We start from the raw sequence: 26938 nt of genomic DNA, 5'->3' as shown, positions 1-26938 counted from the left end.
TGTACGTTGACTCCTCTCTCGATGATACCCACCCGGATTCCGTGGTTACGGTTACGCGGCTGAAACAGCAATAGCGAGGAGAGGGTGAGATGGGTGCGGGTGCAGGAGGCAAAGAACAGGCGGCAGACAGAGGCACGTAGCCCTCCGAGTTCTGGTGTAAGCGACGAACTCGGTGGAGGAACCGGTAGAACGAGGAGAGAGAGAGCCGAGGAGAGGGCGTTTATTAGCAATTGTAATGCAAGATCGCGGAATGCATGGGATCCCCGCGATGCCTCGATACGACAGTCCCGGTACGCGTGTTCCTCGTAACACGATTCCCGGTCGCGCGAGTATCTTCGAAGGGCTTTTGTACCCGGGGTGCTTCGCCTCGTCAGCTCTTGGGATTGGGATTCCTGCATTGGGTATCCGTCGTCGATCCTCCAAAATACCGCATCGCGGGTCAAAGGACCACGCCGGTCATCTGTTCCTGTCAGAGGCGTAGCATCCGGAATATCCTAACTATTCGATAATGCCGTACTGTTGTGTGACGGAAAGTTGACATAAGCTATGGTTTGAAAATGTATTTCTCAAGTGTGATTAAAATCTCTCGTCCAACTCTGTGATGCGATGCAGCGGTACTCGTTGGAAAAGACAAATGTATGCATAACATACGAGGGTCGGTGAAATATAAACGAAACATGTTGAGCTGTGGCGGTAAATATCATTGCACATTGCAGTAACGTCATTGCTTATTCGGTATGTCTAACATTGTTTGGTATTGTTCGTATATGTCCGTAGATTTTCGTTTGTTATTTATTGCCACGAGGGAGCAACAAGTACCAACTTCGATCATCCAACGCAACGGAATGAAAATTATTATATAGCTGTATCGAAGTATCAAATGCTTGAATTTCATCGAAATTGGCATCTAACTGTTAGCGACATTCCCTTGTTAGACGAACGTGTATCGAGGCGTGTAAAGAACAGGCAACAGAGTCGTCTTATTACAGTCTATCTCCAAGATCGGTCCGTTTAACGGCGGCGTTTGCCTTTTACGGGTACGTGGGAAACTGATTTACCGAATGTGCACGCGAAACGACTCGAGTCCACACGCACGGAACCACGGAACGACGTACAATGATCCATGGATGCGACCGGGCTACGAACGACGATATTGCGCGTTGTAAATCGGGATCGAGGGGCTCTTACCGAAAGACGAGGCAGTAAAGAATAGCTGCATAATTCGCCTCAGTCCTTCTCGCCAGCATCGAAGCGTCACGAGGAAGTCGTAGCGCAGGCTCGTAAATTCCGGAAAAGGACATGGAAGCCTTGCGGTGATGCATCGTGCGTTCCTCCCCAGCAACAGAAAAAAAAAAAGGAAAGAACAACGAAAGTGCAACCGGATAAATAAAACGGACGAAACTCGAGCGTAATAAGTATGCAACTCGTGTCCCATTATCCGTATCTCTGTCTCCCGTCGGCCATTTATAGAATAATAATAATGACGGCAGGGCAACGAGGTTTCGCTAATGTCGTCACGTCAAATAGTTATAGTCATCCGGCCGTGTAATAAAAGGGTTGTCGCAGCTCCGTCCCTCGAATCGTAAAGACCACCCTTTGTCGAAAATTCGTTCGAAATTGCGCACGTGCGACCAAAAATCTGGATTACCGTTCGAGACGATCGATATATCTAAGTGCTGTCGGTTTCATCCGATTCTTTCGCCTGGAGCCCAGGTATAGTTTTAATGGATAAAGTATTAAAAGACTGTAGTTCTGCACGAAGAAAGGCTGGGAAAACTAAACACGCCGGAAAGATAGGCGATGTCGATTCGGGCAATGGATGCTTGTTCGAATCGTTTATGTTAATCAACTCTGACGTCACCGCCACCCCCGACGCCGGCAATATCAACCCCTAACTCCGTTCGCGAGTAGCAAAACGTGCACACAGGGCGTATCATGGTCCTCCCGTAGCCACCCTCCCCCTTCGTTACCGCTCGTGCACACCCTTTGTCGACGTTAACCCGAAGTGAATGGACCTATAGCGCTATAGCGCGCTGCAGGGACGAACGGGTTTTAACTTCGGGGTGACTTACCCCGAACGTTATCTATTTTGACAGGGCGGTACACCCGCGGTCTGTTCTGGGGTTGATGCGTGGGGGTCTGTGCCGGTAATTGTGTTTTAACTATGCTCCGTATCGTCGCAATATCCGTCCATTCTTTCCCGATAATATCGCGAAACGTTTGCCGACAATGTGACTACTTTCGTAAAAAGTTTTGTAAAAAGTTTCTATCCTACGAAAATTACGACTAAGCACGACCGACCGTTTTCAGATCGCGTCTCCGTCCCTGTTTATTCTATTTCGACGGGATATTAAATCCGTTAATTTTGAACAAATTGGAAGACATAATAGCACGGTAGGGCACATTTACGGGCCGAAGCCACGGCAACGCGGCGCTGCGCGTAGCACGGGCGGAACGTATGCAATATGGCATTCAATTTGCGACGGATTCGCTGTCTGGCAACGCAAACAACCGCTATTGGGTTCCATTTAATGAACCGAGCCGGAGCCATCGGAAGCATTTTTGCACTGTGGGATCGGCTTAAATTGGACCTACCCCTCTCGCTCCCTATCCTTCGCGACTTACGCTTCGACGGTTCTCCACGATGCAGTGGCTCGCAGTTTTGTTTTTCCTACGGTTAGTTACGTTGAACGAAAGGCGATCGCGTTACGCTTTTCGCGACGAAAGACCGTATTCCTTGTTTCGCCTCCTTTTCGTGTGCGTGAAAATCCCCATTAGTGAAGCTAATAGTCTGTTGGAACCCATTGGTCCCTTTATAGCTCGGGTGCCTCGGGATTGTTAGTCGGTACTGTAGCTACAACCAAAGAATCGCAAAAAAATGACATTGTCACTCGCGAATATATCGTAAACATAGCGACGTAACGCCGATGCAATGCTTAATTCCTAGTGGCTAGATCGAGTGGATTAAAGAGTTACCAGGCGGTTTGCGATTATTGCAACGAGTGACAGGCTCTTGCACGCTTGTCTCTCACCGTATGGAGTTATGAGGATTACATCCAGGTAAATTTTCGGTTGTCGACCACTTCCTCGTCGCGATAACCCATCTATCGAGAGAACAGCTCGTTAAAAATATTAAGGCTTAGGAGGGCAATCCTCTTAAAAAGTTCTTCGAGTCGTGGAAGGATAACGCGCGTAGACGGTGCGGGAGAGGCAAAACGGGGTACCGGTATCGGCGCCGTATCGTTCCACCGCGCAAGTGTCCGGTAAGCTAAGCGGATCCACCGTAATCCGGATTACGTATTTGCCCGGGTTCTCTGCCTGCTGCCATCTCGATCTCGTGCCAGTCGGAGCCAAAGACGTATTTGCCTTCTGGCAACGCGCCGTCTGTTGTCCGTAATCTGTTTAACGCTTTGCGACGAACGGCAGCGTGGCCTTTTCGTCGAAAACAGTCTCGGATCACGATAGCGACGAATCCCATCGATACGATACACACATCGGTCCGTACATATTAGATTACGTAATCGAAATTAAACATAAAATTCTTCCGCATAACTATCGATACAAAAATCTTATTCGAGAATTCGTTACTTTGCCATCAACACCGCAAGGTTCTCATCTTCACGGATGCGCTGAGAGTTTCGGCATCGATCGGTAGCGATCTTTAAACAGCGCCATTAACGATTGCGTGCACAAGCCGAGGGGGTCGCGATCAAATGAATATGATGAAAGAGTGGCGGCATTAGGCGAACGTGCCGTGCATACTGATTTGCGGCTGATTGATTGGACCCCTTTCCACTCGACAACGGTGCAACCACCGCTATCCCCTGTCCCCGTTCGGCTGATTCCGCCCCACGAGTGAGCCAACATCGTTGATATTATCGAGCACCCTGCTCCAGCATCACCGTACTCGCGAATATTTGACGCGTCGCGTCGCGTCACTCCGCGCCTCGCCGCACCGACACTCAATACGCCCTGATAATTGCACGATACACCGTAAAGGGAAGCTTTTTTCCAACATTTTCCGACGAATCCCGGCTAACGTTTAACGTTCATTAACGCGCTTTATTGTCTCTCATGATCCGCCGTTGCAATTACCCGTCGAAACACGAAGCCCGATTCTACTTCCGGATAAACCTCTATTTACTCGGTGGCCCTTTCCATTGAGGACTATTTTGAACGAAAAGCTTTTCAAGATTGTTCCCACATGTTTCCTACATTTTCCAGGATTATATTCATCCCCACAACATGAGTAAAAAGCTAAAAAAAGAAAGATGCACGGAGCTTGAGAAGAGAAGCAAGGTGCGGTGGACCATACGTGAGCAAGCAAATAGAGCTCAAGGCGACGAAAAAAGCTAGAGAAATATTTGGGTAGGTGTCGACGATAGGGGAAACGTGGTTCGGTTGTCTTCGTGGTCTCGAGGACGGGTTGTGCGAACTATTGGCCTGTAACGTAATTGTTTTTGACGCGGTAATTTTACAGTGTCGTGCGTGCACACGTACGCGTCCACAGCGAGGGCAACGGGCATGTCGCGGTGAAGCGTCGCGATAACTGCCGTGGTTTTCCTTTGCCTCCCTCGGCTGGTGAGCCAGCCGTTCCTTTTTCGCCGTCACTCCGCGGAGCGCGACAGCCTTTCGCTGCTCGGAAGCCATCTGCCAAGTCGCGCCGAGTCCTGCCCATCGCGTCGACCAGGAACACCCCGAGCCTTTTCAACGTCTCTCTTGACGTTTTCTCCGAGACGTCTAGCGCTCGTCCCGCCTCCCCTGCCGCCAGGCTCGGAATGCCATCGAGGTCGGTGTACCGGAAAGTCGCCTTCTATGACTCGTGCGTCTTCTCTTCGCGATGTCTCACCAGTCGAACTTCCGCCAGCAAGTCATTGATTGCGGCTAATCTTCTAAGGAATGCCACGATTTAAAAGGGATTAATATTGTACAAATAAAGTACAAAGACGTAACGGTGAAAATGAATGGCAAGCCAGTTTGATTAGACAAAAAAACTGTGATCAATTCCTAAGTTAAAAGGGAAGAGACGTCCAAGTTCACACAAAGACAAGAAGAAGATGCAGAAGAGAGAAACGTAGCAGTACCATCGCGGGAGAAGCTGCACCGCCCGAAGGAAAGAAAGCGGTTCGAGTTCTGTTCCTCTCGCTCGATCGTTCCCTATCCGCGTTGCTCGTCGTCCCTGTCACGTATACGCGCGGTCCACGCACACGCGTGGCCATCATCCTCCCGATCTGAGACCTTCTCGCAGGGAGCATAGAAAACGAAAGAAGCCGAGAAAGAAGGTGGACTCGCCACCAGGGTTCCTCGGTGGGTTCCGCGGCCGAAGATCCCGAAGTAGCCGGGAGCTACCACCGGATGCCCACCCGAGCAACACGAAGGGCCCTCTCCCTCGAACGAGCCTTCAGCCTCTCGACCACATACCAAACAAAGTGTACCTCGCTCCGCCCGCCACTACGCCCGCTCAACGTTACTCTCCTCTCCGTCACTCTCTCCTGAATCAGATGCACGAGTGTCATATTCGATTGCTACCTTTGTCGAGTTCCCTAGATCGTTTCCTCCGTATACGAGTTTCCTTCGAGATCGATAAAATTTGTCGCCTCTTCGCTGTCGCGAGTCGTTCGCGTTTCTCCGTCCACGGAAGCTCGTTACGAGCCGCGAGCCGACAGTGGTACGCGAATTCCTCGAATACGCCGGTTATACCGTATCCATCTCGTCGTATTTCAACGGCCTATCTTGCGTGCAGGATCGCGGCGACGTTCCGGTGTCTACGTCGAAATTCATCGGCCGCAGTAACGACATTAGGCACGCGCGTTCGTTCCCGAGTTAGTCGCGATGCATTCGACGAGACTCGCGAGTACTAATGAGAGAGAACCAACTTTAACGCAGAATTATCTTGCATGTAACAAAAACGATGTCAAACATTCGGATTCGATATAAAGACCCACCTACTCACGGAAAAAACTGTTTTCTTTTCTCAGAATACCCGTGAACTCGATGCACGTTCGACGGAGGCGCAACCGAGTAGGACCGATCGTTGGTAGCGGCAGCATCAGCGTCAGAGTCAGCATCAGCGTCGAAGAACGGAAGGGCCCTCGGGCAGCGCGAGATGGGGGCCTGCGAAGCATCCTGGCGTGGCGTGGCCGTGCGGTTGGTACACGGTGTTCGTGTTCCACGAGGAGCTCTATCCTTCTCTGTCTCTGGTACACGTTCATACGTGTACCGACGAGGCTGTGTTGGCAGAGCGTCGCGGTAGCCGCGCCAGAGAGATGGGATTGCGCGATAGGCCGCGTGTCGAAAATAGAAATATAATCTGATAGGCTCATTGTGCCTCGAGCCACTCGCTGCTATCTGCCACTACTACCGACGAATCCGTGCTCGCTACCTCGACTCTCCTTCTCTCTTCCTTGACCCTTCTTCTACCTTTCCCGTCTTTCGCCGTATCGAGAACCCTCCCCCGTCCTTTACCCGCGTATTTTCTGCCTGTCCGTTATTGCTAGACCGCGCGTGGCTAGATCCTCGCGAAAGACAAAGCGAACATACGTTCCCTCCACGCAAATCCACCGACTACCTTGTTCTTCCTCCACCTCCGCTCCCGTCTCGTGTCGCGAGAAACATACGCGAGACGTTTTTATCGGACCAGATTTAGGAGGCAGTTCCGCGGAGAGGTTATTTACGAGCGCGAGTTTTATCGCGAGGGAACGGAAAGCAGTAAACGGTGCTTATTTTTAATAACTGACCAACCGCTCCAGATCCTGCGGTAGTCGACGGGGACGAAGCATTCCGGGGGGAAAGCCGCAATTTGTAGGAAAAAAAAGTTACGAAGGTCCTTTCCTTGCCGCGAGGCTGGGCCGTAAACCACGGCACAGCGGGAGCGTGACCAATGGCATCGTGATCGTAAAGAAATTAGAGGGGCAGTAATGGTTTCCGGGTACGATGCTTTCCGGTCAGCATACATCTTCCACGGGGTGGCCGCGGACACGCGGTCGCTATATTGGTTTAGCGAGTGACCCTTCCCGCCGACAATGTCGGAACGGAGCCATTTGTTGTTCCGACGACGTTGTACGAAGTAACCATAAAGTTTCTACCCTACTTTGGTTGATCAATTAGAATGTTTAGTCTACATCGAGGAGCAAGACGAAAAACGATGCGGAGGATGTAAAAGGTATTCCAACAGTAATCCATGATAACTGGATTCGTTCGGTCATTCTGCCGACACTCTACCATCGCAAGCGGAAGTTTGATTTGAAAAGATTCAGCGATCTTCCGATTACTAGTAACCAACGATAAAACCAATTTGATTCGCAGAACGTCCTTCTCCTACGAACCGAATAGCTTCACGGCGCTCTCCGGGAACGCGCGAACGTACAAACAGAGATGCAATCAGGGACGCGACTATCGGCCCGTGTCGAGTACGAACGTGGCTTCACGTGTAGGATGTATCGTAGCTTTTGTCGCATACCATCGACCGCGTAGCATCGGAAGCTGCCGTCGATGGACGGTAGCGTTTGACGTAACAATCGGAGTCTTGCCTGTCCACTGATTCCTTGGATTAAATAAAACTGTAAGAAGCTGTAGAGACTCTCGAGCGATGATCTGCTTATTCGACCGTAAATTGCATTTTACTATGGATAACTATGGACTCGAATTCGGGGACCAGTCTTTTCCAACTTTTTTAAGAATCCTACATTCGCCTCGCGAGAATACGTTGCGTCAGCGACGGTTTTACCATCCGTGGAATCGCGCAGTTTCGAGAGCAGCAAGAAATTGAAGTGGTAGGTGGTCGAACGATGTACGGCCGGAAGCGGAAATGATCGGACGAGTGTGGAGAGAGATAGAGAGGGAGTGAGCAGCAGAGAGCATTCCCTCCCCACGCAACACGGTCCGGTGCAGAACGGTCCTCCGTTGTTCGTTCGTTGTGGATGCGCGATTGCGAGCGGAACACGGCGGAACGCGAAATGGAACGGGGGGGGTTCCCGGCCAGGCCGTGTGCGTACTGATTGATCAACATTGTTGCCGAATTAGACTCCAGCGAGATGGGCATATTGATTGGCAATCAGTGTCGCCCGGCCACAACGAAGCCTGTCCGTCCGGGAAACGGTTTGCTAACGCAAACACCGTCGCACCTGGATCTCCATGATGTTGTTTTTCGACTGGGGAGAAAAAAGGTAAAAATAAAAAAAACTCACCGCGCGTCGAACGTTCCGCCGACATTTTCGACGCCGATACCACCCACACCGTCCATTTTCCACGGTTCTTTAACGTTCGCGCACTCGTACGCTAGAAAAGCGACGCAATTTCGACGCGTTCTTAGATTCGAAACATCCGCGTCGAGGAGTTCTTACAACTTCGTCGGTCTATCAACGAGTTCAGCAAAGAGAATGCAACGAATTCGTCTACTCGCGAGAAACGAACCAGCCAGCCATCGAAGATTAAAGCGCGCGCGCATCTAAAGCAGAATTTTTCTTTCATGGTCGATTAACCCCGAACCACGTCGAAGGATCCGTCTGTCTGCACCGGTTCCATGAGAGTGGCGAGGTTTCGCGGCTCCCAAGGCCATTTGGGAGCAACGCGTTTTGCCGTAAAGCCGTCGAAAATGCGGGTCCAGCGAAGGGTGGCGGAAAAGAATGGTCTCGAAATCGCGCGAGATCGGGGATGCGTCTGCCGTGGCAGACGGCCCGGAAAATCGGCGCTGGTCCATCAGCGGACGTACAAAGCAGAAAATGACCGACGGAGCGGTTGCATCGGTTCGGTGCTGGGCGCAGTTGTCCGTGCAGAAACGACCCGCGAATGCCTCGTGGTACCGCGAGCGTAACGCGGAATGCCGCTTTCGAAGACGAAGCGGATTCGTCGTCGAGGTTGGTTCTTCTTTACGACTTTCGAAGAGCAAAAGCGACCTTTCGTCCGCGGCGGAACGTTCGAACACGGAAGTATTAATCCCGCTCGATCCCCCGGGTGTACCCACGGGGTAACAAAGTACCCCATTAGCTCCGCCACCGGCGTGCCTTTGCTCGTTTCCATCTCGAATCAGGTCGAGGACTTTTCGAGCGCTCGTTTCCCTTTATTCTTATTCCAGCAGGCCCGACTTTACGGGAAAGAAAGCGGTACGTGCTTCTAATTATTTGCGCTTGAACATCGACGATTCCTCCGTGCCACGGTCCTCGAACATCCAATGAAAAAAGAATATCAGCTCTCACGGAAACTTCTGCCGTTTCATTCCGTGATTAATAAAGCAGTACCTGAAGACGTACCCAAAGAGACCATTTGCCTTTTCGTTTAGGCGTCATCGTTGAATCGTGGAACGCTGGGTTTCGTTGGTAGCCGGTAGTATTAAAAACCTCGAGACGGCACTGCGTTTACGAGCCGCGCATGACCACCGACAATGGCTAGCGGAAGGCCATTCGTCGTTCGAAGCGCGTTTCTTTTTTTCTCTCCAACCGGAGAAAAGCGTTTACCGCAAGTCCTCGATACGCATTACGACTCCGGTGTAGTTCACACGCGCTGGGAAAAATGCCAGTTAGCGGTCGAGCAAGTCGGTAAAGGCAGCTTGCCGAGAATGAGTAATCCTGTCTCGATGTTACCTTCATCTCTTATATTATTAACGATATCGACCTCGTTCCCGCGAGAATTCAGCGACAGCTAACTTCGCCGATCATCGTGGAGTTTGACGCAAATTAACTTGGCGGCACGAAGTGCTTCGACGAGTCTAATTATTGTATAAAAAAAAAAATTAGATAATGGCGAAAATGCTATCCTCGTCTCATAGGTGTAAACGGTTTCCATAGGTTGACTTTTAAGGAACATTACGGGAAAAGGCGAGGTCAGATTAAGATCGGAACGATCCTTGCGGTCGCTCCTGCGAAAGGACCACCTCGTGCCGGGCAAGGTCCTAGCGGCGTTCGAGCCTGTAAGCCTTCCTCTGCAGATAAGCCTTTGGATTCGACCCCGGAGTTTGATCACCGATAGCCCGTCGTTCTAACCTACTCTCCCGACACTAGCACCCAATTCCAAATCCTCCGGCAGGCACCCTTTCCGGTTGGGGCCGAAGAACCGGCTGATGCCGCTGGCAAACATCCACTTCGAGAGCGAACGCTTCCTCCGTTCCCGTTCTCTCGCTTCTTTTTATGGTCTGTTAAATGAACTTCCCGCGCTCTTTTATATCGACCGGGTGGGTCATTTTCGTAGAGCTCCGGCATGCTCCTCTCCCTCTGTCTCTGCTTCTCGAGCGAATCGATTTACGAGCAACTCGGAGATTTCGCCCCAGGACGACACAGGTTCTCCTCTCGTCTCATTCCCGATGGTTGTCGCCGTTGTTGCGGACTTTCTCAATTAAACTCCGACCCAACGCGCTGTATCGATCTTGAAATCTTCAGGCGCGACTCTAGTACGTCGAAACTAAACCATCGATCCCGGATCCATTATCCCCGACAACAGTAGACGATGCCAGGCAGACAGGTTTCCATCGTGAAACGACTGCTACGATGGGATACGCGAAACGGAGAACGGAAGGTTTACAAAAAGTAATCGAAATCTGAAGTCCTCATTTTTCTATCTTTTGACACGATGGATCTTGTACATGAAGGATTTTTTTGTACCATTTGCCCGCGAATCGCACGAACGTTCTGGGATCTCTGGCAGCATCTTCCAGCCGGAGCTCCGGCTTCGGCTTCAACAGCGTATAATCTCGCTGGTTATTAATGACGATGGTTTGGGAAACTGCTACCGGGCAGCCTTCCTCTGTACCCCCTTGTCTCACGACGGTCTCTCTCCCTGCTTTCTTCCTCGTCGATCCTTTAAATTTCTTCCTCCACTTTTTCTTCCCCTTCTTCGTGTATCTTCTTTCCAGCCGCCCTGCTTCTTCTTCTTCTTCTTCTTCTTCTTTCCACTTTGGCCGTCTTCTAGTTCCCACTTAACTCATCCTCACCCCTCATTCCCTACGAAGCTGCATTCCAAGCATCGTTACGGCTCGCCCTGCACCTACCGAAACTTTCCGAGCCGCGATCCTAAGCGCGCGTCGTTTTAATTGCCTGTCTATAGCTGACGCTGCTCGTCGCTGACCGAACGTCCTCGGCCGTTGTCTCTTCTTTCGGAAACGAATCCGACCTTCGTTAATTATCGGCTATTCTCTGGGCAGTTCTCGAGCTTCGCTGGATGTGTTCGTTCGCGAACCGTTTATAGGCGCGTTTAGGCCAGAGTTCGGCTCTGGCTGCAACTGACGACGCAAACGTGCAAAGGTAACAGTGCCGGTTACGCATTTTGCTGGAAAGTCCGTCACAAACATGATCTCGGTCACGTTGAAATATCATCAATACAAAGTTAGAAACAGCAGTGCGTGCACGCGATCGGAGCAAGCGTTAAGAGTTCGATCGAAAGCAAGCGGTCCAGTTCATTCAGAGGCCGGTTTCTAGGGCATGACTTATCGACTCATGGCAGGCACTCCGTCTTGGTCGACATAATATATTCCACAGTTCCGTATGGGAGGGTGGTCCTTATCGCGGGTGTAACACCGGTAAACATGGAATGTGGCTGGCCAGAGGCGGTATGTCGGAGGCCAGGGGTCTGTCCTCCTGTACGTACGTACGTCGAACCGGTGGCGGTATTTGGACAGGCTGTCGAGCGCGCAGACGGTCGTGGAACACCGGGCCAACAAACAGTACAATACAATATTACAATCCAGGCAAACGGCAACGTCCCACAGGCACAGGTACAACGCAGTGACAGCGCAACATATCAACCGCGGTTCTCCACCCCTTCGTCTCCTCCTCCGCTTACTCGTTCCCTCTTCGTTCCTCCTTTTCCCTTCCACGGGGACTTCGATATTCGTTCTCCGTTCACCTTCCGTGTCTTTTCGTCCCTGTTCGATCGAGCGACGTTTCTCTCTCGCACCTCGTCGGCCAACTATATCTGATTGGCCTGATCATTAATCACCGGTGACCGTGCGGCAGCCCTGTCCCGTCCTGCAACTAAACTCGTGGAATCGAACTCACCGGGGTGTACGTGCTGCCGTTTCTCTCTCCCGCTTCCTCTCTACGTTGCCTGTTCTCCTCCCCGTGCCTCTTGGCCTCCGCCGAGATTTCTTTTCTTCTCGTTCGCTGCGCCTTTCCACCCCTCTACCCGTCTTTCGTCGCGAAAAATCCTACGGTCACGACTCGACGCTCGGCCCAGCGGGAAAGTGCGACGAGGATCAGCAGCGAACGAAACAGAGTTCCACGACGGAAAACTTTCGCCCCGGTTTCACCGGTATCGATGCCGAGAAGACGCGCGATAAAGGTGTAGTTGGAAACAAACGAGAAAACAGAGACGCGGAAAAAATAATTAAAACACTCATTGGTGTGCGTAACCTGGTAAATTATTCCACGATTGCGCTTCCTTTTTTTTTTTTTTGGCTTTAGTCGTACCTAATTGGTTATCACGCATTATTCGGCGCTGAACAGGTCAAGAGGAACCTGACAGTCTGAAGAAGAAGCGCTTAATAAAGAACGGGGTTATGATTGGCGTGGTTGGCTAACTCGATTAACCTGTCGGATAATTAATTTATTCGAGATCTCGCGAATCGATAAGAGGAGAAGACCCGGGATGATCGACTTGTCAAACATCGACGGCACTGGCAGCGAAAACGACATCGCCCGTCATCGCTCAGATTCACTTCGCAGGTGGTTTCCTTGCGAAACTTACGAAGTCGTTAAGGGATCCGCCTTTTATTAGCTCGATTTCGATGCACGCCTCGAAACATCGATAATTTCGTCCACGCGTACATTGTACATCTTATGCGAAAACAAAGATATTCATCAAATCAGTCGGTCGAAAATGAAGAGATCGTCTCTGGGTTATGGGGGGACTACGGATTCCAAATAGGATCATGAATATCTCTCTTTTTATCTGGAATTCCCTTCGTCGATGACGACTGGATACTCCATTCCAGTAACCGGAATCGAACGACGCAGACATATCGGTATCAACTTCACAAGATACCGTCGACGAAAAGCTCGATCTCTATGCGTCTCTATGGGTCCATGCGTTTCGTTCGAATCCAGGAACACGGCCTCCCCTTTACGTTCGACGGGCGGTCAATCAATGCGATTCAGTTTTCCCAGTTACGGTGGGTCAATCGCTGCGATACTCGGAGCTGGGTCACAGGTTTTAGGATAAGGAGTCAGAAAGAAGAACGCGGGTAGCCTGTTACGACAAATTGGGGCCTGCCGTCGTGACAAACTCGAGCCGAACCCTGACTATCCTCGAGTGACCTTAGTTCGCGGGTTCATCGACGATCCCAAGCCGATCTATCGACTCTCCCACGACCCCTAGAATCTCCTCGGGGACGCCTCTAATAGCCGGATTATCTGTCCGCTTGTGTTTCCTCCGTCACCCTCCTTGCTGTGCCCCCCAATAAGGATAACGAGTCCGCGCCGGTCTTTCCACGTCTTTATCGTTGTCCCGAGGACAGGTGGACGTCGTCCGTTACGGCCGATTCATCTCGGCCAACTTACCCTGTCGGTCTGTCTTTGCGAGCGTATCGCGCTGATCGATCGAACGGCTTTCCGGTCGTTTCAGGTCCGCGATATAGAGTCGTAGACGACGCGCGACTCCGTAGTCGATTCAAGATAATTACTGCTCGTTTAATTACGATTGTTCCAGTTCGCTCGTTACCGTAATACTATAATTTCTATTACGGCGACGGTTGCGTGTCCCGAGCGTTTCGCACCACGCGAGACAAAATCACGGGTTCTTTGTGTTCGCGTCATTGTCGTAACGTGTGTCGCATGCCACCGACGGTTAAACAATATTCGAGACACCAGATAGAAGGAACAGTATTTTGACGCGGTGGTAAAGTAGTTTCTAACGGCTTCAACGGCTGTTAAGTCATGAAAGCAAGTAGTCGCTAACTATCCGTGATATGAACGATAAACTACCCTTTGATACAGTACGCCGAGGGAATTTATATTGGGTATAGTTTCGAGATACTTTCTCGTAGAACGCGTACGTAAAAAACATCGATCGTCCTGCGAGACACGGCCGTTAGAGGTTCGTCTCCCGTACAAATAACTTACATGACGCGAGTTATTCGAGGCGAGCCTTGAACGAGACTGAAGCGAGAAGAAGAACCGCAAGAAGGAGAGGAAGGAAACGACCGGCTGTCCGTCAGTTTATCTTCAGGCATACGTCGACTATTAATCAACGGACCCTCCTAATCGCTTGACGAACCAATCGATAAATCAATAACTTTCATCCACAGAACGGTAGTCGGATAATCCACGAGTCCAGCATCCTCCGTACTTAAAAAGCTACAGATTCGCGGTTACGCCGGACCAACACCCTGGTGATGAATCCAAAGCAGGGACACGCTACGAGCATTTCTTAAAAACTCCAAGTGTCGAAGAAATCGTGCGACGGTATCGAAGGAAAAAAAAAACAGTAGCATCGTGTGAGGACTTTACGGTACGAATTGCTTCCGGAAACGCTGGACGTCTCGTCGGTGCGAAGCTCGCAAGGTGGTCTAAGGCTGTCGTGTATCGCTCCGCAATATCATTCCAGTCAAGTTTTAACGCGTTAAAGCGTGGAAGGAGTCGCCATCGTTGCAGCAGTCCCGCGTTGCTCATTTGCTGTCGTTCAGTGCCTACGGCGAGGCCACCGGTGCCTCGAAATCCATTAACGTTCGAGCACTGCACTCGGACCAACCAATAAATTTTATTAATACATTCGTGGCAGAGCAATAACGACAGCCAGCATTGTGCGCGAGAACTGACTCCGATGGCGCGAGTTTTCGCTCGCTCGTACGCTCTGTTAGCTAGTGTTGAGCGGGGCTGCTCGCCGTAAACTCTGCAGGCAGCGATAATGGCAGCGTTTTGTGGCGACCAGAAAACCACTCCGCCTTCCGGGATCCTGGTGCCGAGCAGGAACGTAGAACACGACTAATGCATTTGCAGTCTTTAAGCGACAGCGCCGTGATTGCCAAACACATATCGGTACTTCGCTGCCTGCAAGAAGGAAATCTCCTTCCTCTACCGGCAACGTGGCAACTGGGCCGCGAGAGAATTAAAAGGAATTCCACGGGATTCAAGAAACGCCCGTAAATGTTCCACGGTCTCAAAATCCTGGCTGAGATTATCGAGCAGCTCAGTTCTTTCTCTATAAACTGCGATTTTCCTTCGTTCTTTCCTTTTCCCTACAGTGCGGTGAAACCGTTCGGCGATCGTATTTCAGCGGTAGTTCAGTCGCATTAAATCCCCGTAATACCCAAAATATATATAAGCCACGAAGGGTTCGAAACAATTTATCCCATATTTCAGTTAAGGTAACGAACCGCTCTGTCCTGCTAACCTCAGCTTAACGAGACGCCATTTAAATATCAAATTTAGACCGATCTTCGGCTCGTCCAGGGAGAAGGATCCCAAGAGAATCGATGATCGGTTTCCAATCTGGCGGATGCCTTATTACAGACTGGGCTGGCCGGGTTGTACGTAGTACGGCTGCACGTGTCTACACGAGCGAAGAGAAGAAGAACCTTACCGGGTAGATCCACCAACCGACGGCAGCCGGTGGGCTTCTGGTCGTCGTGCTACAAGAAGAAGAGACGGGACGAAACCAGACGAGACGAACCAAGACCGGGTTCAAGCGGGTAGAGAGGGAGAGAGAAGTCCACTCGAGCCTGAGCCCCGTGCGTATGATATTAAACACTATAATTATTATTTAAATTCCAGTAGGATGGCTCCCGGTGTTGCGGTTCTCCTCTTCACCTTCGCCGCGTCTCTTTCCCTTATTATTCTCTCCCCTCTTCTTCTGCTCGCTGCCAGTGATGCTGATCTTCTTGACTCCTTTTCACTCTCGCTCTCGATCTCTGCCGCTTGTATGGCCGCGCAACCACGCGCTTTTTGCTCTCGTATACCGGTCGCCTCTGCGTCCCGATCATTTTGCTTTTCGAACTCGCTTTGCTCTTGCTCCGCCCGCGCGTAGGCGCGACTCTCAGCATCCCACCGTTACGGACAGAAACCAAGAGAGAGCCAGAGAGACAAAGCGAGAGAACGGCTACAACCATAGCCCGAGACTTATAGCTACGGCCACCATGAGATGGTTTATTGCCAAGACCTGACCCCATGTAATCACTATAAACTATACCTTCTTCTTGCGAGGCCCTCTCCCCCATACCTACGTGCCTGTATTAGCTGCCATTACGCGTCAATGCGGGAGAGCCGAGGTCTTCCTCTTCCTCTACGCAATCACCTACCACCGCGATTTCAAATCTCTGTTTCCGTATGTTTCCAAAGTTCTAGACTAAGCCACCCTTTTAATTCGCGCCAGTCGGCGTTCCGTTTCGCCGAGTGGAACAGCCTGTCTCCCTGGGCGACCGCGAAGTAAAGCGTGCCCGGTTGAGGCAGTAGCCTCTCCAACACCGATGTGAACATCGGTGAATATCAACCGGGCCGGAGCTACCTTCAACTCGGTGGCTTCGAGTCCGATGCAAATAATCCTCTTCCTCTCATGACCGGAGAAAAACAATGCACCGGATTCAATACCGGTAGCGAGACCGGACCGAGATCGTGCGTTGTGGGTGGGCACCTCTCAACGGAGAGAAGAACGATAGCCGCGCGCGCGGCAACCGTTGCAAAAGTAGCAGGAGCGAGCGTCGGTTGCTTTCACGGTCCTGCGCGGCCAGCGGCTCCGTTCGACTTTATGGGAATGCGATACATCCAGTAAAGACACCCGCACACCGAGAGTCGAGCGATAACGTTTCAGGATCAACCATGACATATCGTCCAATTTTCAAACCCGACTTTGAATCCTTTTTTATCCATCGGAACAGTACAAGATCCGTCGTCTCATCAAATTAACTGAACACCAAGTGCGTTGTTGTTTTGTTTCGACACCGGAACGCGGAAAGAGATGGGCGGCATAGAAAGACGTCATCGAAGACTCGATTGATCTATCGAGAACTATGTTTGATGAATCGAAGATCCGATGGACTACAGTGGTATATGGTTGTCAATGAAGAGATACTGTGTGAACGAGGCCTTAGCGGGTAGGGTAGTAGTCGCTAGACGGTCAAAAATACTTCTCCGGAGAAGACCTCCGCACGGGCTTGTTATTATTTGTACTATTGTTGACTCGTGACTTGCAGCTCTCGGACTTTACCTACGAGCCACCCCGTTCAAGTCCTCGGCCCGCCCACGAGAAAACAAACATACAGCTATTGCCAACCACCTCTCGGCGATGACGTTGATCGTGGCAACGGTGGTGGGCAGACTCACGGTGGTATAGTCCTACGGACCTCGTTGATGGAATTAAGAAACGAAATAGGTAAATCGTTAAATGGAGATGGAAGATTCTAAACATTCGCGACAAACCTCTGCATTCACAGTTCGCAAAGAGACCAAATCTGGTGTTTCCAGATCGATGCTGGTTCAGCAGTTCGATTTTAGATTCATCCGCTGTTCGTCGATCGGCGACGCTTAGGCTTCGGTCGATACCCAATGGTGGGATCAGCGAGAAGCGATTAAATCGCAGATTTCTTATCTCGCCTTACGGTTTCTACCCTGCTCCCTGGGCGGGAAGGACCCCGAGGCTAACGCCGAGACGCGTTGCATCCCCCCTCCGTGCACTCTTCCTGCCGTTCGGTGTATATACCTCGGTGCAGAGGCGCGTCATTATACTCACGTCACTCAAAAGCTCCTCTTCTTCTGCCCTGCCGGGGTCCGGAGTTATGAGAAACACGAGCTGCAAGGTAACAGCCACCTTGTCCACCAACCTCCCCTCTTTTGCGCCTCTTTTTCCGCGTCGTTCTTCCTCTCGGGTTTGTCGGATCGTCAGCCAGGTTCGAACAATCATTTATAACCGGCCACGATAATTCGTGCACCGTGTCCCTGAACAAAAACCGCGATCGATAGAGGTGCCAAGATAGCGCGACGACGCTCCCGATGTCCCGCGACGTTGGGAACGGGCACAACAATGACCCACGAAGACGTCTCTCTTGTTGGATCGCGCGGCCCGATCGAGAGTGGTCGCTACCAACCGCTCGGGATTTATCTCGCTTTCTTTTACCGATCGATCTCGATTCCTGCTCCAGGGGCGACCGATTCGATTATCGTTTACTTGGAATGACTACCATCGAACCTAGACTTTTCCTCGAAACGTGTGGTCCCTTTGAAACGTTGATCTGTAGAAGAACCCTCGCAAACTCTACGGTGACGAACACTTTTTACTTAAAAATATGAAACAAATTAACGCGGAACTTTGAACGTGTTCGTCTAAAAATTCTAATGGATCGTTGACGAAATAATTCGGGCCAACGAGCTCGCGCGATGCTAGTAATAATAAGGTGCAAAAGGAAAGCCATGTCTGGTGCGACGCGTAGGCGAATCGAGAGTGGAGGGCTCGCGCACGAGCCTCGCCCTTTCCACGACCACGTCGTCTAACGCCTTTCTTCCATCTCGGGGAACTTCCCTCGGTCGTCTGGCCGCGTGTACCCACTAACCCATAATTAGAGGCTTTCGCAAATTATATGCGCGAACATGTGTCCCCTCGGTTAAAATATCGGCTTAATAATAACAGTTGGAGAGCACAGCAATTATCAGAACCCCTGAGCAGCGAGAAGACCGAGAAGCCTTCTTCGGTGTCGTTTTGTCTTCACCTCTTACTCCTCCGCGCGGAATTCTTTTTTTTTATCGCGCGCCGGATGCGATCGTCGCGGATCATTGCGACGTGGGTGTCTGCCGACGTCTAATCGAAAACGTCGATGCCATGCAAGCATCGCGAACTTCTTTGGCACCGAAGAGAAGGAGACGGACGTGCTTGCGAAATCATTCCACTTTTTTTTTTACATAACTCCAACGCTACGATCCCATATAAAGTTATCAAATCGCGAACAAAAATATAGAATAAGTGTGCACACGCAAGTATTTGTTAGAAATGTTGTAGCGACGAATCCATTAACAGGCGGCAAACACAACGCTCGTTCTTTTGTATAATTATTAATGTCTCGCCAATTTCATCGAAATGGGCATTTGACATTTTGCAATGTTCCTTTGTCAGCCATACGATCTACGACGCACAAGTACCTATCATACCTACACAATATCATGAACAATTGCACGATGAGAGAGCTCCGTACCGTATACGGAACATGGGTGCAAAATAGTTATTAGATTTACGAGCGTTCCACTTCGTGGACGTGTAACTAATACTCTCGATCGAAGACATCGAGAAGACAAAAAGGAGATAGAGCCGCGGCAAGATTATCGTCGACGTCTGCGGCGAGTCTATCCTTTGCTAGACGCGACTACTTACAGAAGACACAGACAGTTCGACAGGAACGAACGTCGTCTGAAGATTTCTGCTATCGGTGGCCATGTCAGAAGAGTTCGACTGGTAAGAGAAGACAGACGTAACAGCGTGTCTGATGTTTTGCCAGTTATAATTATACAAGCTCGTTTTTCGTGGGATGATCGTGTGGGCACACACAGCGCGTTCCGTACGCTAAGACGCGGGTTCTTAAAGGGCGGCCATAATGCGCGACCGGGTACAGTAGCTTTTTATTGGCTAATTGGTAATTAAGCCGGGTTAAACAGCAGCCAGCCAACGCTTTCTTGCCCGCCTCGAGTCGTTCGGCGACTCGCTAATTTAATTTGCGGTTTCGTCGCGTTCGTTCGTCCGTGCTCGAAAGCCTCCGGGTGGATGGATATCGTCTCCGTCGCAGTTTTGACATATGCCATCGTCCATCTATTCGCGAGTCCATCCTCTGTGAGACTACACAACGCACTGGATGCGTAGCTGCCGAAAATCTCAGTTACAACTTCGAGAGAACAATCCGGATTGCGAATGACGGTTCAAACATCTAGACGAACGAAACGATTGGAATACGAGGGCATCGGCAGCCAACGGTACTGGGTCTTGCTAACGTCATTGGAATCGATGAAAGTGGGTGTCGATCCTTTTTTTGAGTCAGCTGACACGCAGCGAACCAGCACGAGGCAGCTCGAGGGCACGAAAAGTGGGCCCGGTACCGATTCGTCGACAAGATTAGACAATTTGTAAACATGCAATCGTGGGTGTACCGGTACAATACCATCGCCGACCCGACTGTGAACTCCTTGGCCTCTTCTCTCGCACTCCCCTCCCTCATGAAAGGCCGCGTCAGGGACCGAGGAACTCCGCGCCTGGTAATTCGAATGCATTCACCCCGAGCCCGTCCATTCACTCTTTCCCATTCATGTTGGCCTTTCCCTCGTACGCATCGGTCGCGACACGATGACGCCGAGGAATCGAGATTGTGATTGCGGCCAGAGGAAGGAGGAGACGGAGGAGGAGGATGACTACGATTACTGGGTCCGCGTAGAGGTCAGGTCGCCACGGCCCTGAGCAACACCGAGGACGTGTAGGACGCGTCACTGCGCTTTGTCCCTATCGATTCTGACGAGCGACAAGGCCCTTCGCGGCAACCGAGAGAAGATGAACACGGTCCCTCCGACGAGCGAGTTTCCGTTCGTCGAGAATTCGCTACGGCCACACCTACCCTGAAGAGGAGCAGTCCACTTGGTGTGCTTGATTCGCAATCCATTGTTCCAACGCTACGATCGGACCTAACCCTCTATACTTATTAAGATCCGAAGGAACAATTATTCGCGAGTCCTGTGTTTATGTTGAAAAATGCTACACCTGCGAGGAATATATTACGTTAATTTAATCAAATTAATTCTCGCAATATCGATCTTGATATTTCCGGTGAGGACGCGTAAAATCGCGTAGGACGGTAACTTCAAGCTTGCCTAACCTCGCGAGGAGTTTAAAAAGCTACGAGCAGTACCCCCCCCCCCCCACACACACACACACGCCCCTTTGTTTCCTCCCGGCTTCGTCGTTAAACAATGAAATGCAGGAGGGACGGACGGAGTCTAATAACGTCGTATAAGCAGGTAGAGCGAACGTTGACAGAATCGGCGCGCAGAGTGCTAGCGTTGGCAGCGAGGAAGAAGTTCCTTTGCGATAGACGAAAGCATCGCCAACGCAATGAGACTCGCGAGAAACCTTGGGCAACGGTAACGACGAAGAATGCCGGAAAAATCAACAACGTTAGACCGATCTAGTTTACGAGGAACGCATCGCTGAACCGCTGATGTTTATTAAGGTGGCACGGAAGGCGGCAGTCGAACGATTTCAATGAAAACGCTGGGTCATCGTAGGCGAGGATTCGTCGAGCCTAATGGTGTCGGAAGACGAGCTCGGGAGAATCCCTGGTTCGAACAAAAGAGCTCCAGAGCGGAGGAGGGACAAGAGTTGTTCGCTCGAGTCGAGAGATCGGACTCGTGACCCGGCCCTTTTCGTTCTTGGCACATTGATTCCGCGGAGTGACGGATGGTTCGGGGTCGAAGAAGGTCACAGTGGCGCCTCGCCTCTCCTCTCCGTGACTCGTGCTTCCCCCCGTGGCTCTGGGTGTTTAGTTTACGTTCATCCCACCTCGTATACTTCGATTTTTTCCTCGAGATGACCGAGGGCCAGTCTTTGCTCCGCTCCACGTTTCGAAGGGAAACGCAAATAAACTCGAGATCCTTGACTCGATCTCTGCGTCGGGTCTCGAGTGCTATCCTAGTAAGCGACTCGTAATATCGTGTAAACGATCCGTTCCAGAGTCAGCCGGTTATTATTTTAATCCCCTACCTAACAATCGGAAGCAACCGGCCGTTTACATTCCAACGATCGTTCCGGCTCGTTAAAGTTAATCAACTAATTCATCGTCGGAGAATCGAGCCCTCCGGGCGATCCAGGAACACGAAATACCGAGCGTCCTCTCCGTTGGCGGATGGCGACCTCGCCCAAAATTCCGCAACGTCTTTATAATTCCCCACAGCGACATTTCACCATGGTGATGGTGGTGGTACGATGCCGGGGACTGGGAGACGAAAGGAAGGAGACAGCCTAGAGGACGAAGCCTTGGGAAGTAGGGCGGCATGCACGAGTGCCGCTCCCGATGGAAAAATTAATAGAATCATTTTACCGAACTGCTCGTCCGTTCCGTCTCCGTCTACGACAGTACTCCTTGTCTTCTTCTTTTCTCGAGGTCCCCGTGCCAGTATTATGACTCTAAAGTCGGGGTCACGAGGAAAGTCGCAAGGGCGGAAAGGACCGAGTCGCACGGAACGAAATGGAAAATATAGCTCCCTAACCTCTTATCCTCGACGAACAACTACACTGCCTTTCGGGATAAGAGAGAGTTTTATACGCTTAAGCAGTCCGGCTAAGATTTGTCACGAGCTGGTTTGCCCCGTCCGCGCCGCTGGCTCTCTGATAAGAATAAGCGCGAGACAGACACAGAGGTGAGTCGAACCCGCTGCCGTAACTTCCGGAACTCGTTACTTCGGTCTACATTCCCTTTCGACCCGGTGCGCGATGTAATTATCTTTGAAAAAAATGACTGGAACGAATTCGCGCGATACTCTACCGAAAATATCCATCGTGTAAACAAATCTAGAGAACTGCCTATCGTTCTGAAATGATCACAAATAGTTGTCTTCGATGGGAGGTATTCTTCGAAGCTGTCCGATAGTCCTCCATATTCCAAGCGCATGAAAACGTGACGAGACGTTCGTCACCCAAACGTCAACGCGATCGCCTAGCAACCTTTATCCCCGATAGCTCGTAGTGTCTGGATTTCGACGCCAAGAGACTCCGCGGGTACGTTTCCGGGTTTCACGGGCGTCGAAGCAGACAAATCGCTCAGGCACACTCTTGACAGCTCGTGGTCAAAAACCCACACCGATGGCGGCGCGGAGATTCATAGCCGTCAAACGGATCGATAGCTCGTAGGTTGGTCATAAAACTGCGCTGCAACGAGAATGATGAGTCGTGGCTTGCAACTTCTATTTCGAGCCGCGACCCCGGAAATGAACTGAGTGGCAAAACCCTAACGTTTCGAACCCCCCCCCCCCCCTTGCCCTTCACTCTAGCTTCCAGCTTCTTTCTCTTAGCAGTTATTGCTGCGCGGCGCATTGTCCGCCACGGCGTTAATGCAACGACACCGCTGCGCTATCTGCAGCGGACAAAAATGCCTTTATACCGTGGTTGCAACATTTGGCCAATCCGTGTGTTTGTTGGTGGCAATGTTTGGATTCAGTGGATCGGGCATCTAAAAACCGGAACCTACGATTGCTGACCATTAGATGCAACAAAGGTTTGGTTACTCAGTTGCTCGCAGAACTTTTTCTTCCTAATTCTGTTACTACCCTCAAGTTTTCACAAGTTCGATGCTTGCTCAGTTTTAGAACGATCTTGAAGTTGAGTAGCTTTCTGGAAATATTCGATACAAATATCGCGTCGACTACTTACTAAACCTTTACGATCCCCTTTCGTCTTCTTCCTCAACGATGAAGCGTCCGAGGAACGAAACGAGAAAATGACAGTTCCACATATTGACTGGTATCTCCAACCATTTATCTCCGAATTCATTACTGACTAGCTGATGCAGCGGACTCCCTCCATTTACCTTTAACGCATCTACAGGGTGTCCTGCATTGCATGGTAAAATCAACAAAAACGTTACTGGATCTAAATATGATGTTCTACATCACTTGTGAAATATCTTCTGTACGATTAATCAAACATGTAATACACGTGGCCAGTACGAGGTCTTGGATTCCAAGGACATTGGCAAAAGCCTCTTTGAAAACGACATTTAACATATAAACATACAAATTTTGATCATGAAATTTGTACACTGAAGTCGATGTTGCAGATTGAAGTCTTGAATGCTGATCGTTGTTTCTTCTTCACGTACAACCTACGTCTATGAGATTACTTACATTACAATCATAATACATCAACTTATTACTAATATAAATTACTTACTTGGTGTTACATCTTTTTTGGTCGACGTTACATTGAAGACTGATATTAATAATACTTACGGATATTGTATAGAATTTTTAACCGACTTCGAAAACGAGGAGAGGTTACTCTATTCGACATGTATATTTTTTTTTTTTTCACAAAATCCACTACACTGATTCAAGTTTCAAACACAATACGAAGCACTGGCACACCACTATAGGACACCCTGTATGTACCGTTTCGGAAAAAGACTCCGAAGAAACGAATCCCATGCTCCGTTCGATAGTTCCGTCCCCCTGCTTCGCACTTTCTTTTCTTAAAGGAATTCACTTTGAGCGCGGACTGACAAGACAAGATGGGTTCAGACAAATGTCCTCGAAACTCGTTTCTTTTCTTCGAAGAATCGGCCAGAAAATTAACCGACGACGACCGATTCTTCCGTTCTATTTTCGACTTTTTAATCTTTGCACTGGGCATATTAATCTAACGGCGACTCGTCGATAATTTAGCAGGAAGACTTCTACCCAAACGCTGACACGCGTTTAAAAAAGTTTAATATATGGTTCTGCTTCGAACCGTTTCGTTTAAATACTCGCAACGTCGTGAATGATTTATCATCGTGGGTGAGCTAGTTGCGCCACGAGTCCCCTCGTTGTTCTCGCGTCCTTTTACCCTACGCTTCTTTTTCTCTCGAGGGGACCGTTCTTGCGGCTCCGGTTAAAATTGCGCCGACCTTAAACCGTGCATAGGCGTTCTAGCAGCCTCCGCGGGAGGAACAATCGTTGAAACGAGTTCATGACCCGCGGTTGCTTTTTTACTCGGAAATGTTCGACAACAAAAGGGATAACCGTAGCGTCAGGTGAAATCGTGTTGCCAACGTGTATCATGCTTGATTAATCGTTGACAGAAGTGACTTAATATATAATGCATACCTTACGATGACAACATTCTCCGGAAATTAGTTGTGAACTCGTGACTTATCTGAAACAAAAAGAAAAAATCGAATCAGTACAAAGAAGACTTTGGCTTCGAGTACATAAAGGGTGGGTTTTTCAAATCCTATTCGAGAGAACGAATCTTTTTAAAACAATGAAATCGATTTCTTTCTCGCCCCAAATATAGCGCACTTAAGTTCAATTCGATAGAGACAACGAGTATGGGTGGCGAGGGCGAAAATAGATTTCGAAGAAAGAAGAATGCGATTTTCTCGGCAGCAATTACAGCAAACCTCGACGTTGAATCCCTGTTTATTTCATTGTTTCCGAGAAGTTTTTTCCGGCTGACCGTCGTTCCAGACCGACCTCATCCCCTTTGCCCCGCGTTGTCCGCTGGCTCACGGCTCGGCCACTGGATATACGGTGCACACGGGGGTCGTTACGTTTTATGGCTAATTGTTTTATTATCTTTGACATATTTCCAGTTTACGGCTGCGGCTGGCCGGACATTCCGCTTCGCGGCTGTCTATTGTGTGCGATGAACGCCGCTTTATGTGCCACCCAACGTGTCTCGACCCACACGTCTCGCCAGTAGCTATTTCTTTTTCGTCGGATTCGTCGTACAGCGACGCCAGAAACGATGCGTTCGAAAATCAACTCGAACGGTAACGCCCTTCGAGTTGATGCAAACTTTCTTCCTCGGGTTTCGACAATGCACTGTCGGTGTACGAATATAGTTCACCCTGTATTGTAATCGACAGCGATCGTCGTCAAGTAGTTACTATGCACGAAACGCTTCTGCCGATCAAATGTTAACCGCATCTCACTTGATGTCTCTGTTTCTCACGCTCGTCCCTAATGTATACAAAATCAAGCGAGCCGGATAGTAAGACCGATCAAGTTTCGTCTATCTGTCCTTCGAGGTTGGTACACCTTGGGCTCGATTCAATGACAACCTGTTGGCGCCAGCGTATGTCGAGGATGTTTTCAAGAAAAATACTCCGCTTATCTCGTAGGGGTTCTAAAACAGCGAATTGCTTTAAACATTTTCGACGACCCCTCGACGAATTGGACAGGAGGGATTCGAGGACTGTCCGAATTTCTTGAATCAACGGACTTAGATGCCGTAAGGTCCCGCTGGCAGATCCACCCCGTATCATTTGCCATTCCTTCGGGACCCGTGCCGCATTCCGAAGCTGGAAGGACATCTATCACACCCTCGACACTCGCAATTGAGCGGTGCACTCCTGATCCAGGCCTGACCAACGACTACGAGGAGCAACGGACCGAGAGGAACGTGCGTTCAGCGACAACGAAGAACGAAAGGGGGATGTCCTCCGCGAACACGGGAATACGGGCGCGTTGGAAATTCTTTTTGGCGTAGGTATGCCAATATATCGGCTCCCATCGACACCCTCTGGCTACCTCCCGATTACGTGACTCCTCGTAAGAATGCACCATGGTCCCCACCCATGGCTGGGGTTAAAATAAATAATGTCCACGCTCCGTCAAAATCGACTCGACGCTCGAATTCCCTGACAGAGTCACGGCCACCCTTCTCGGTTCTTATTTATCCATTTATTTCATGAGAACGAGAAGTTTGGCTTCTTTAAGATGTTATCGGTCTCAGATCGATAAGTTTCTACCCATCTATTCAGCGTGTCACATCGAATTATGGTTCTCCGGATGAAGAGCAAATTTGTTCGTGGAATCGTTTCGATACAAATTTCTCTATCCTTTTAACACCACCGTCGGAGACAAGGTAGCGCAACCTGAGGTCCTAGCAAATACGCTAGACCGCTTGACAAGGCTGTCATCAACCGTAACCGATACTTTCGAATACTCTAAACAGTCCAACCGCCCCACATTTTAGGAGCCTCGAACCTGCCGCTTTTAAATGGACGCGTGACGAAATCTGTGGGAAAATAGTAGGTTACAGCTTCTAAGAGGTATTCCCTATAATTCCGAGCTATAATTTCACCAAAAGAGATCATTTTCGAGCGGTCCCGAAGGAAGACCAGAGAGAAGGTCGAGGTGGACCACGATCCGTTGACTCTTGCACGGTATAAATCAATGTCTCTCTGTGGCGCATCGCGCATATAGCACCGCAATGTCGACTAAAGCCCTCGATATATTCGCGGGAGGGTCGCGCCCACGGACTTTGAGGTCATTACGACATACATCATACCAGTGTC

General features: G+C 50.1%; 1 long non-coding RNA gene across 1 annotated transcript; it reads left to right on the top strand.

Annotated features, from left to right (window-relative positions):
- The first annotated feature begins 360 nt into the window (after positions 1-360).
- Positions 361-7615, top strand: LOC128895371 (uncharacterized). Its single transcript, XR_008461756.1, has 3 exons — positions 361-693; positions 778-1415; positions 5979-7615. It is a non-coding gene; the product is annotated as an uncharacterized LOC128895371 (long non-coding RNA).
- Positions 7616-26938: the final 19323 nt, after the last annotated feature.

This window comes from Hylaeus anthracinus, unplaced genomic scaffold (genome assembly GCF_026225885.1).
Source record: "Hylaeus anthracinus isolate JK02 unplaced genomic scaffold, UHH_iyHylAnth1.0_haploid 5, whole genome shotgun sequence".
Lineage (NCBI taxonomy): Eukaryota > Metazoa > Arthropoda > Insecta > Hymenoptera > Colletidae > Hylaeus > Hylaeus anthracinus.
This window is presented reverse-complemented; position numbering and strand designations above follow the sequence as displayed.